General features: G+C 43.7%; 1 non-coding gene across 1 annotated transcript; it reads right to left on the bottom strand.

Moving 5' to 3' along the window:
• Positions 1 to 6688: 6688 nt before the first annotated feature.
• Positions 6689 to 6762, bottom strand: TRNAD-GUC (transfer RNA aspartic acid (anticodon GUC)). Its single transcript has one exon. It is a non-coding gene; the product is annotated as a tRNA-Asp (tRNA).
• Between the last annotated feature and the right edge of the window lie 4802 nt (positions 6763 to 11564).

Raw genomic sequence — 11564 nt, 5'->3', positions numbered from 1 at the left:
GCCCCTGCATGCCATGCGTAGTTGGACGATCAATCTTCTGTTTAGTACTTCAACATAGTCATTTCCTGTTAAGGATTCACTCGTGTCACATCAAGTAAATCTTATTGATTTACTGTTTAAATCTTATTGATTTAATGTCATGTTTTCTTTCTTTTCCTGCAATTTTACGATGCAGGTTTTACCATGTGACATTCATCACAGAATAAACCGTTTGGTTTGCTCTATGATGGCTATTTTTGCAGGTTTCACTTCTTATGTCGTGTCAGTAACAAAGGCACTGTCCATCACTTATATTACTGGAAAAAATTGGATCAGTCTGTTGTCTGAGTACAAGCTAAATCCCTATGATGAACTGCAGTTTGGTTTAACAAAAATGCCACAATTAGTCCTTCTCGCGTTTAAAAGAAATGAAGAAAAAAAACTGGATCACGGTCACGGATCCTAGTCAAGTTAGAAAGCTGATCATAGCAGACCAGACACGATCGCCGATGTCTCGCATAGATCGAGCACCGGCAGTTGCTCTAGCAATGACAGCGGCAGCAGATCGGTGTGATCCAGCTGAGGATTGGGCATCGACCACGTGAACGGATCAGTCTGATCTACCGGAGGATCGGGCATCGACACTGGCACCTTCTCCGACACCCGCACCAGCTCTACAAGGAGCACCATCTCCGGCAGCAGCAGTGGCTTCGGCACCTGCACTAACACTTGCACTTGCATCTGCTCCGTCCCGTGCAGTTGCACCGGCAACAGACTGGGCTGCAGTTCGCACTTCATATACCAAAGTCCTTACAAAAACCGACATGTCCACCTTCTTGGTAAGCATTGGTTGCCCAAGTGCTTCGTTCTTTTTCCTTTCCATGTTGTTTCACATGATTCACTATGTTGATCTAACTGTTTGGGTATTCCTTCTTGTTTGCAAACAGAGAATTCCTAGAGCAACGAGGGCGTCATTCAACAATCCGGGCAACTGCAGCCAAGTTTCTCTTACCATGCGCAGCCTTGGTGTGAATGAACCTGCTCAATATACCGTAAGTACAAAGGATGGTCGCATGATGATTGATGCTAAAGGATGGTCAAGGTTCAAATCTAAATCATATCTTGCGGTAGGGGATGATGTCAAAATCGAACTTTCTCGACAAGGAGCGCTGTTCGAAATCAACTTTGAAATTCTTCAGTAGCAGCACGCAACTATCGAACTGATCTATCCTCCGAGAGATTTTGATGTAATAATCTGGCATGGTGAAACAAGTGTCATGTGTGTATAAGTAGTACGACAGTATCATTTATCACATGGTATATCATTGATAGAATTGCAACTCTGATTGCTGGTTAGGAACTGTCGTTCGATTTCATTCCAACAGCTGCCGTGCTTTATTCAATTTTGTGTATTCACCTTGCGACAGCATCTAAAACCAGCGTCGTACCGATCGCTTGCAATATGAAAAGCGCTAAGGTAGAACACATGGTCCCCCAAACATGCAAGGTCGGCTTGCGGCCCAAAGTCCAGAACCGTAAGCCTATCTGAGTATTATATTCTCAGCTGAACCCCCATAATGCCCGTGCGTTGTAGAGGGAGTATATTTCTCGGCAAGGTGAGAATGTGATATAAAAGATTTGTAAATTTCTTTACAGAGGGAGTATCTCTCTGTCAAAAAATATATTTATGTGTAACTAGTTACTCCTGTCTTTCTACTTCCTTTCGCTGATATGTGGGGCAACCGGCAACGGGGTCCACATGCCATATGCACAAATTAGAGTGCACAACTTCACGGTAGACACAACCTGGTCGTAGCGCCGCATTAATGCCCAATGAGCCGTCAAATCACAACCCCCCTCTCCAGCTTTAGCAGTAAGCTGGACGGACGAAGCGACAATATTTCACTGGGCCTGAATCCCCTTCTCCCTCGTCTGCTTGTTCAGAGAAACCCCCTCTCCGTATTACGCATGCTACGCAGACGATATGGTCTTCGGCTTACCGAGAGGCGATAAGTCCACGCGAGTCACCCAGGGTCTCAAAAAGGTCTTAGCTAGAGTCCTTAGGGAGCTCCTACAGGGCTTCACTTCTACTGAAATTTCCAGAAAACAACCAGGGAGGCTACAAATTATCGGCTTGCCCCTGTCTCTGAAAAGTGAAGGTCAGCTCCACGTGGGTATTCCATCCAAACGATGGGAGAAGAGGATGACACTTCTTCGTATTGAAAACCGGAGACGAAGGGAAAGAGGTTTGATTGGAACATGTTCTACAAGAACTCCTGTGTAGAACACGCCCGTATCTATTCTATGGGCTGGCTTCAGGCCAACCCTACTGCTGAAGTAGAAAGCATCATATTCCGGTTTTTCCAACACTTGATCAGGAACCGGGCGCAGAAATTCCTTGAAGAGAAGGGGATGCCTACAACCAATGCCTAAATAAAGGCATATGTCGAAAAGTGCAACTACTAATAGATTCGGTAAAGGAAGGCCCGGGCTGAGCTACTGCCCGAAATAGAAGAGGACGACTAGAGTAGAGGAGACTAATTCCAATCCAAACAATTGACGAGGGAGTCTAATTATTTTTCCGTTCTTGATTGTTTCAATTGCACGTTCTTCATTGGAGGGTTGCTTGGAAAGTGCGATAGTTACGGCGCTTGGAGTATACGGATTGAATTCTTCCTTCTTCTATAAGTCTTTCTGGGCGGCGAGGCGGAAAAAAGGTGTAGAGAGGGAGAAGGTACATAAAAAACGATTTCTAAGGTAGAAAAGAGGCATCCACCAGTCATTGAGAACAGCTAATCCCGGAATTAGCAGGCCGGTATGCGAAGAGAATTCGGTATTGAATCCGCGAGGCCAGGTGAAGAAAAGTCCAATATGGGTGGATTACCTTTTTCTGAAGGATAAGTCTCTGGGACTGACAGAACTGAATGTATAGCGTCAAGATAAGAAGCACGGTAGTCGAAGATGTACCTTGTGGGGTGGGGTACGAGTAGACCAGACCAATGATGAAAAGCATAGATACGAGCATGGCCTCCCTGTCTCAAAAGCAGGCCGCCAAGGGTGCTCGCATGAAGCATTTCTCACTCATAAATAAGTAGTTATCACAAATTTAGAAACATGCTCTGATTTCTCTTGTCGAATTTCATTCAGATTTTCCAGTATTCGGAGTTGCTTGGTAAAAGGTCTAGTCAAGGTCGGTTCTGTTCGGAGTTTCGGGTTGATCGGAAAAAAACACCCTAATTAAGACTTTTGTATTGTTTGTGTCAACCTGAGTTTGGTTAAGTGCCCGCCCGCCTAGATAGATACATAAGTGTCAGTTTGAATGAAGTCAAGTGTAAACTGTGTCAACAACGAGAAATTGAAGTGTAAATCTGGATGGTTTGAAGTGGAAACCTTAACATGCAAAAGTGTCTACCTCATTAGAAAAGCAAGTATCTACCGGCGATATATTCATTCGAGTATCAACCGGCGTCAACCAGTTGTCAAACTCCAAATATTTCATTCATAGGGGCATGAAGAAGTTGCTAAACCGGTTGTAAAGTGGCTCTGATAAAAACCATCATTGCTTTATTTTTTACTTTTCATCTAGTAACATGCATGAATGGATATGGTGGGTAAGATTTGAAAACGTTTGACATCAACCGGGCTCTACTTTGCTTTTACTTTACTTCACTTGCTAGGTCATTGTTGTCGATATTGAGGTGAGGACTCTCTCTTTATTCTCGTTTTATTTCTCACTAAATGATCTAACAAACGCATGATTTGATTACTAAATATTGAGTCATTGAACGAATATTCGAGTAAATTCACCTTTTTCTATGAAAGCAAGGATTGGGCTGGGTTGCTTATTCGTCATCACGGAGCAACCCGGTACCTTTTCTTAGGCGAGCGACTGAGATGAGAGCTTTCAATTATGCCGTTTTGGTCAAATCCCAGGGCTCTTTCTGATTTGATTAAATACTTCTATGTTGTATGATAATAGAAAGTCAAGATCTCACTCGCTTTTTCTGCTTTGTATTCTCGGCTGTTGCCTTTTTCCACATCGATTGCTATAAGAGTTCCATCCTCAACCTATGTATGCTCAAAGAACTGGATCACGGAACTCTCAGCCCTTCGCCCCAAGGCTACGAAAATGTTTCTACTCCCTTTCCCTTCCCAACGTCATATCTTTCTTCGACAAGAAGGAAAGATCACTCTCTACCTAAATGATAGAACCACTGGCACGGTACCTTTCACATTGGTAAGTCAAATCCTGGTGAAGACATCACGAGCAATGACACGACGATATCATCTCCACTTCGTAGCCCATCGGTCTTCATTCATTGAAGCCAGGGCATTGACTGACTTTCAGCGATCGCTATAAGAAAGACATAAAAAAAGTTCTCCTAAACCTGTTCCTTTCCGTTACTACTACTTGGAATTGGAAGTCTAGGAGCAGGACTAACCTTTTTCTTTCGTTTAAATAAAGTCGAGATGTAGCTTTCTCTATCTCAAGAAATTATTCCACCTCCATTCATTGGAGAACAAAGCGTTATCTGATTAGATCCTTGCTTCAAACTCAGCCGAATCATGTTTCAAAAATAGATGTGGAAGAGGCAAAGGGAAGAGCGGGGTTGCCGAATTGTTTCTCAGAGCCGGACGAAACATCTATCTCTATTTACAATACCCTTACCCCCAAGAAAACTTTGTCGAAAAAGGTTGTCATCGTAATAGGGATTGCACCTCAACATGGCAGCCCTCAATTCTGCCAATTGTGTGTGACTTGTACTCTTCTAGGCTTCCTCTTTGCCTCAAGTGATTAAACTCATCAACTACACCAACCACATTTCTTACCTCAAACCTCTCTACAATCTCTTGAATTCACTCTTGCCGAGATACTTGTCCCCTATTCACTAAGAAACTGTTGTACCAGCTTTCAGCTCTCCCCCTAAGGTGCATAGCCGAAAGTTCTACCTTGTACCAATCCGTAACTTGGTACACCGAAAAGTAATGTTCACACTTTTGTATCCAAGACCTGGCCCCTTCAAATATTGGAAAATAAACTCTAGGAGGTTGATGTATCTGCTGCCCATATTGATATTGATTTTGCGGCCTTTGTTCTTGAAGGTATTGGTACGGGTCATGCTGTTGAGTTGGAAGCGGTTGGTTAAGGTAAGTATATATTGGCACTTCTGGTTTCATGGAATTTCCAGCATAGGGCAAAAGTATTGGTTGGGAAAATGGGATATTTGGTATTGAATTGGGTCTTGGTTGTGGTGGTGGAGGTGCAGGATTAGGTCTAATATTATCATGTTTTGAGCTGTGAGGAAGGCCATAGGTGGCTGGAAACAAGTGTTCGTGCCAAGGTTTTGAGGGGGATAGAGAGGGTTATTTTTGTGATTGGGTCTTTTAGTTGCTTTGCTACTAGAGGTCTAGGTGGTCAGGGGTTTAAAGGTCTGGAATAGGTGTGAGTGCTGGTCGTATTCTGTACCAATGGTACGGCAATTGGAGGTTTAGGCGGTTCAGGCCTAGGATAAGAGCTAGAGGCTTGTTGAGGGGTAGCCATGGTTTCAGCTTCACTAGCAACAGCTGGTAGGGACATTTGTTGTGGTGTTCTAGGAAAATGAACCATATTGCCCCTGGTTGTGTTAATCGAGCTATGCTCTTCTTCAACGCTCCGCGCCTTTAAAAAAGTAGTTTTGTTGCTTGCGCTTTAATTTAGGAGTTTCAACTTAACTAGCATATGTGCATTTGGGTTGTTGGCATATGTCGGCTACATACTGGATGCTTTTCCATCATTGTTCGACTTGCACAGAGACAATGGGTCCCTTCTGGTTTCTTTTTCTCCCTCCAAGTTTGTTCTTCACTGTAATGTGTGTCAACTCAACAAGAGTGAGCACACCCTTCCTTCTGGTATTCTTCAACCTTTGTCTGTTCCATTACAACCTGGGTCTTCTATTTCAATGGATTTTCTTGAGGCACTCCCCAAGTTTTATGGTTATAGCTCAATACTTGTGGTCGTGGACCGTTTCACTGGCTCATTTCATTCCTCTATCTCACCCTTTTAGCTGTATACCCTATCTTGTATCCAGTAGTAAGTCTACTCTTCTTACCCCCTCTCCTCTACCTTTTGTGGCCCATCTATTAGCTTTTTGACCATCTTTGAGTCATAGCGAGACGGCTCTATCTCTTTTCATAAGTACAGCCGTAAGTACAGTTGCGGGCATCAACGATCAGCAGTACTGAGCTACGGAAAGTCTATCGAATTATAGCTACTGAAAGTCTATTGAAAGGACCTAATCAAAGGCTACTACAACTATAACTGACCCGCCTATGGAATCTATTGGCTCGGCTGAACCGACATGAAATGAAAGAGAGGAAGGCGGAAGCTATTGGCAAATAGAGGGGGGATGTTCTCCGTGTCTTTTAGCCCTCACTAGATGACAACTTGCTTACTTTTCACTTCTTCTTAAGCTTGGCAGACTAGTTCCTGACTGACTTGATAGTGCGATGAGATTACTTGCTCTAGTTCTATCCTCAGGATTTACTTACCTGAGTACCTAGCACCGAGGATCGATGTAATTTACTTTCAAAAAGATGCTGTTGATGCTAACACGCATATAAATAGATGTTCCCCACTGCTTGCTCCTCTTACCCGAATGGGGTTATATGCCTTAGTGAAACTTAGGGTAAAGTGGCAGAGGTATGACCTCGGGAAGAAAGAAAGATCGGGCGGGGAAAACGGGGTTCGAACCCGCGACTTCTGGCGTGACAGACCAGCACTCTAACCAACTGAGCTATTTCCCCCTTTCGTAACTACTGTCGATTCAACAGTCACCTACCGGTTACCTTTGTAACTATACCAAAGTAGCTGTACAACAGAATGCCCTTCGCCTTTAGTACTTTTCTTATATATATTATGTTATATACTAAATGTGGCAAAGCAATAGAACTTATTGAAAAAAAACAAGCCCATCTTTCTCAAAAAGGAAGAGAGGGTGCGCCCCCCAGAGAGAACCCCATTCTTTCAAGAAAGTTCTAATTAATTATGTAGAAAATGAAATAAGGAAAATAGGAGTAAGCGAGTAGGGTCAACAAGATTCTAAACGAATACCACAAGTGACGGAACCGACGATGATGAAGAGATAAGGGGCGAAGGAGATTTTTTCTATTATTCCAATTCTTATTTATTGATTATCTAATTTATTTAGATCCATATTCATTTTCATTTGCAAATACAAACTCTCTTTCATTTTCTTTTTACTTTTGCACTAAGGATAAGGGAACTGAGAAAAAAAGAGCTGGCTTGGCTGGTACATCAAGCATATGACATATTGCTTGTTCGGTGTGGTACACATATCTGTCAATGTCAATCAAGTAAGAAAATGCATTCCCACTGTCTGAGGAAAAGGTGAATAATTGCAATTTATTGAGCTTGTAAGGCCCATTGAAGTCCCCAAGAAAGGGTATAAATAGGGCTATAAGTAGGCCGTTTGCTATTGCAATAAGGGCTGCTCGCCTTTCCTTTTGACGGCTTGGCTTCCTATCGCTCCTATGTAGTGGTCGGCCTTAAAAGGAGTCTTCCTACCATACCATCATGCATGCCTATGTTATAGTGCGTTAAGCTTCGCCAGAAGCAAGCAAGATGATGAGGCGAAGCTTCGTAGACAAGGCTCGTTCCGTGCTTGACTTACGAGCTCGTGTAGTAAGGCCTCACCCTACTTCAATAAGGGCTTATGCACTCCACTCGTAAACGAGCGTTAGAGCTTTTTGAGCGAGCGAGCGAAGCCTTCCTGGAGCTTCCCCCTTCCCTCACCCGAGAATTGCATTTCCGCTTCAGCTTCCCCGGTTTAGTTGGTTTGGAGGATTAATTGATTGGATACCCAATCCGCATAATCTTTCAAAGTCACTGCTTCTACGACGATAGGCGTAAAGGCATGATTAGTTCCACGAATCTCACTGCACTGACCATAGTAAACTCCTTCTCGTTGTACCGAGTTGGAGGTAAGATTTGAACGACCAGGTACAGCATCACATTTGACACCTGAGGAAGGTATAGCCCAACTATGAGGTACATCAGCGGGTGTTACAATCATACGTAGATGAGTTTTGGCTGGTACAACCACTCTATTGTCAACTTCTAATAAACGTGATTGACCCAATTCTGGATCATCTTCTGGAATCGTATAACTGTCAAAAGTGAGTGACTGTTCATCGGAACTGTTATAGTCCGAATACTCATAAGGTTGGGTCGACGCCCGCCTCCCCCCAAACTTGACTTGCAAGTTTCCCCACAAAAAGCTCTCCACGCCTACTCTTATTTATAAAGAGCACTATTCTTCTTTAGTTAGGTAGTTCTCCCCCCTCTATGAGACCGTAAGACCCCGGTGGAATCGAAGGCCCGCTTACTAATAGGCAAGAGGGGACCCTTTCTCGCCCAGCCCTACCTACATCAGTGAAGCTGGAACCGAGGAAGACAATGTTCAACACACATGAGACAAAATGAAGGTATGGGACGGCCAGTTCACCACGGAAAGGGATGCTAGTCGGCTTTGGCGAAGTTGTAGGCCCCAATAGATCAGATCTCAAGAGTGATTCTCACCTATCCTGCCAGGGGCCAAGTCGAAGGCTCGAGTATAGATTCCCTATGCTCATGTGAATGGCCGGCCCGTAGATCTAAAAGGATCCATAAAAAAGACCGGAAAGTATGTTTGTCCACGAAAAAAAACTCGTTCATGAGACCTTGAATTGCCATGTTCCAGCCTGCATTATGCCAGCAGGTCCCACCCCCAATTTCTTGAGTCACCCTTATCTAAAAAAAGGACGGAGTCTATCTAGATCATAGGATCACTGTATTTAGAGGTCAATTCTCTTTCTTTGACCTCCCACCGTTCACGACATCCCTTGCTTCTCGCAAGAACGGCTCCTCGGTGGAGGAGTAGAAGCGTTGGTCCCCTTCGGTCAAGTGCTTGTGCGTGATCTTACCTACCGTAGGACCTCCGTCCTCGAAGCGAAGAAGGAGGAGCAGGAACAACAGGTTGTCCTCTCTTGGCCCAGTAGTTCTGCAACTACTACCGTGGTTGTTGCCAACGGGGATCCCCCATTCCGAAAGGTAACGGGACCTGCCCTTAGGTCCAAAGTTGTATGCCACTGCTGTGGTGCTGATAGATTCACTACTGAAGCCCCGTTATCAGACATTGCAGGCTTAGCATCTATTTTTCGTATATCGCTCCACCACACCGAGAAGAGGTATGTGTACCTCCAGCAATAACAAGAATGGAACCATAGGCTCCTATGCTGGGAGCATTTCGGGGTATAGGTCTAACCACCTCAACTCCCCGTTTCTGGCATGCTATAGTTCTTTTAGTCTCTCGACGACGGGAATGGGAGATGACCGGTAAGCCAGATGCTTCGCGAACCACCGGTACATTTCGTTGCACTTAAATCACCCTCGTTAAGAGGCGCACTCCGATACCATTGATGTCCAATAGCTTTGATAGTAATGGCTGGATCTACTAATACCCCGTCCATTGAGTATAACAGAGCAAACGATGGTATAGCAATGAACAAAAGAATGACACTTGGAAATATGGTCTGAATAATTTCGATAGTAGTTCCATGAACAATCCTTTGTGGGATTGGATTAGTTTGCTCGTTGAAATGCCATAAAGCGCGAACCAACATCCGTGATACGAAAACCAAAATAAGAATGAGGAAGAAAAAGATATCGTGATGTAAGTCAATGATTCCTTGCATCATAGGTGTTGCTGCGTCTTGAGATCCTAATTGCCATGGTTCCGCAGCATCACAAAGAGCGATTGTGAGGAATCGACATGATAATGAACGAAGAATCATTGGAATTTCCCATCTTTTTCAGCTCTGCTCCCGAAAAGAGAAAGGAAAGGAGACTGATCTTGACGTCGGCGTTGGTTTTTCCAACGAAAGCCTTATTTAGCATGTAACGTGAACATGAGCGGACACCCACACAATCTCGATTGGAAGAAAAAGTACCATACCATTGTCGTTTTTAGGGCGAAAAAGAATGGGTCATCTTTGTCAATTGATAACTGAGTGAGAGAAGACAATCACGTTCTTAAAGCGGTCGGTTCGCCGGATTCACAACCTTCCCCTATTGGTCGGCTGCCCGTGAAACACATAGGCTCCTATCGCATTTATCGATCGAGAATGGTCTCATCACAGAAACACTTTCTATATGTTATTTCAAGATTCGAAGAAGCAAGCAAGTTTATAGGGCATATAGTTGTTTTTTTGTAGGGCGAGCCAAGATCTTATCTTATTTGCAGGTCGTATAAATGAAATGATTGGAAAAATCATATAGAATTTGGAGGTGCGTAGTGTCTTACGGGGCTGGCTCACAATACAACAATTATCGCTACTGATTCCAGATAGAATGTTGATACCGGTGGAAAAGCACTTCTTTCTATGTATAGGGCAGTGAACTAAAAAAAAGTTTCCTTTCTTGATACATAACATTGTATAAGTCAACCCAAGTCGCTTCTTCATCTCCGGGAATCCGGTAAGGTACTTTTGGAACACCAATGGGCATATTACATTAATATTATTATATTATAGTAAGAAAACTACACTTTAATATATAAACATAAGAATTGAAGAGAAAGAAAGAACCTGAGAAGAGCTTAGTTGGAACTCTTTACCGGGATCATAGGGGCTATGCTCCCCTCTCTCTGTCTCAGTCCCAGCCAACGGCATAGCAACACCTACTCTTCCTTCTGATGCAGCCTTCCTGGATCCATAATTTGGCTTCCTCGTTTATTGATTGCTAGCAATCGCCACAACACCATTGAGTGAGCGTCATAGAATCCTCAAGGCGTGAAGTAGAAGTTCTTCGAACCTTGATTGTGTGTGTTCGTGCCCACTCCAATAGAGCATTTGGCCCTGTGAGCTTTGACTACGAAAGCTACCTATGTCAATCAGTATAGCCACTAGAGGGATTGGAACAGGTATATTCCTTCTCAGACAGTAATTTAAGACAAACACGGTTCACAAGGTGGATTTTCTATCTATTAGTTGACTACGGAGCTTCCTCATCCCGACCTATCTATATGTGAAAAGCTCTCCGCCAGAATCTTCTTAGTAGTAAGTCGTGGGTTACAAGCTGTCCCTTCCTCAAACCACCCCGCAATAGATATAGGGTTTACCAACCTCAGGCATGGACATAGACACCAGATCATTTTGATAGAAATGAGGTAGACTGGAAGCTGAAGCCAATAGACCAATGGAACTAATCAATCACTTGCTTTCCTGAACTGGACAGCAGGATTTTATCAGCACTGGACTTGAATCGCGTCGATGACTCTAATCTTTAGAGACAGAAGCAGATGGGAGAAGGTTGGATATGGATCATGATCAAGTCTACCTCGTAAGCCACATAAAGATCTTTGAGCAGCTCGAGAGAGAAATCCGTCTTCATTGGTACAAAATAACCTTCGCCCCCCTTTTTTGTTATGGGATGGTGGTTCCTGTCTATCAACTAAGGTTATAAATTGATTCTATAAGAATCTAGTAGATCACGCACCTATTGTATTTAGTGTGATCTTGTGGGAGAGTAAGGAATCGCACCCTTAGCG

The sequence above is a fragment of the Triticum urartu genome, chromosome 5A (genome assembly GCF_056163025.1).
Source record: "Triticum urartu cultivar PI428250 chromosome 5A, HENAU_Tu73, whole genome shotgun sequence".
NCBI lineage: Eukaryota > Viridiplantae > Streptophyta > Magnoliopsida > Poales > Poaceae > Triticum > Triticum urartu.
The sequence above is the reverse complement of the archived record's forward strand: the minus strand, read 5'-3'. Positions and strand labels throughout refer to the sequence as shown.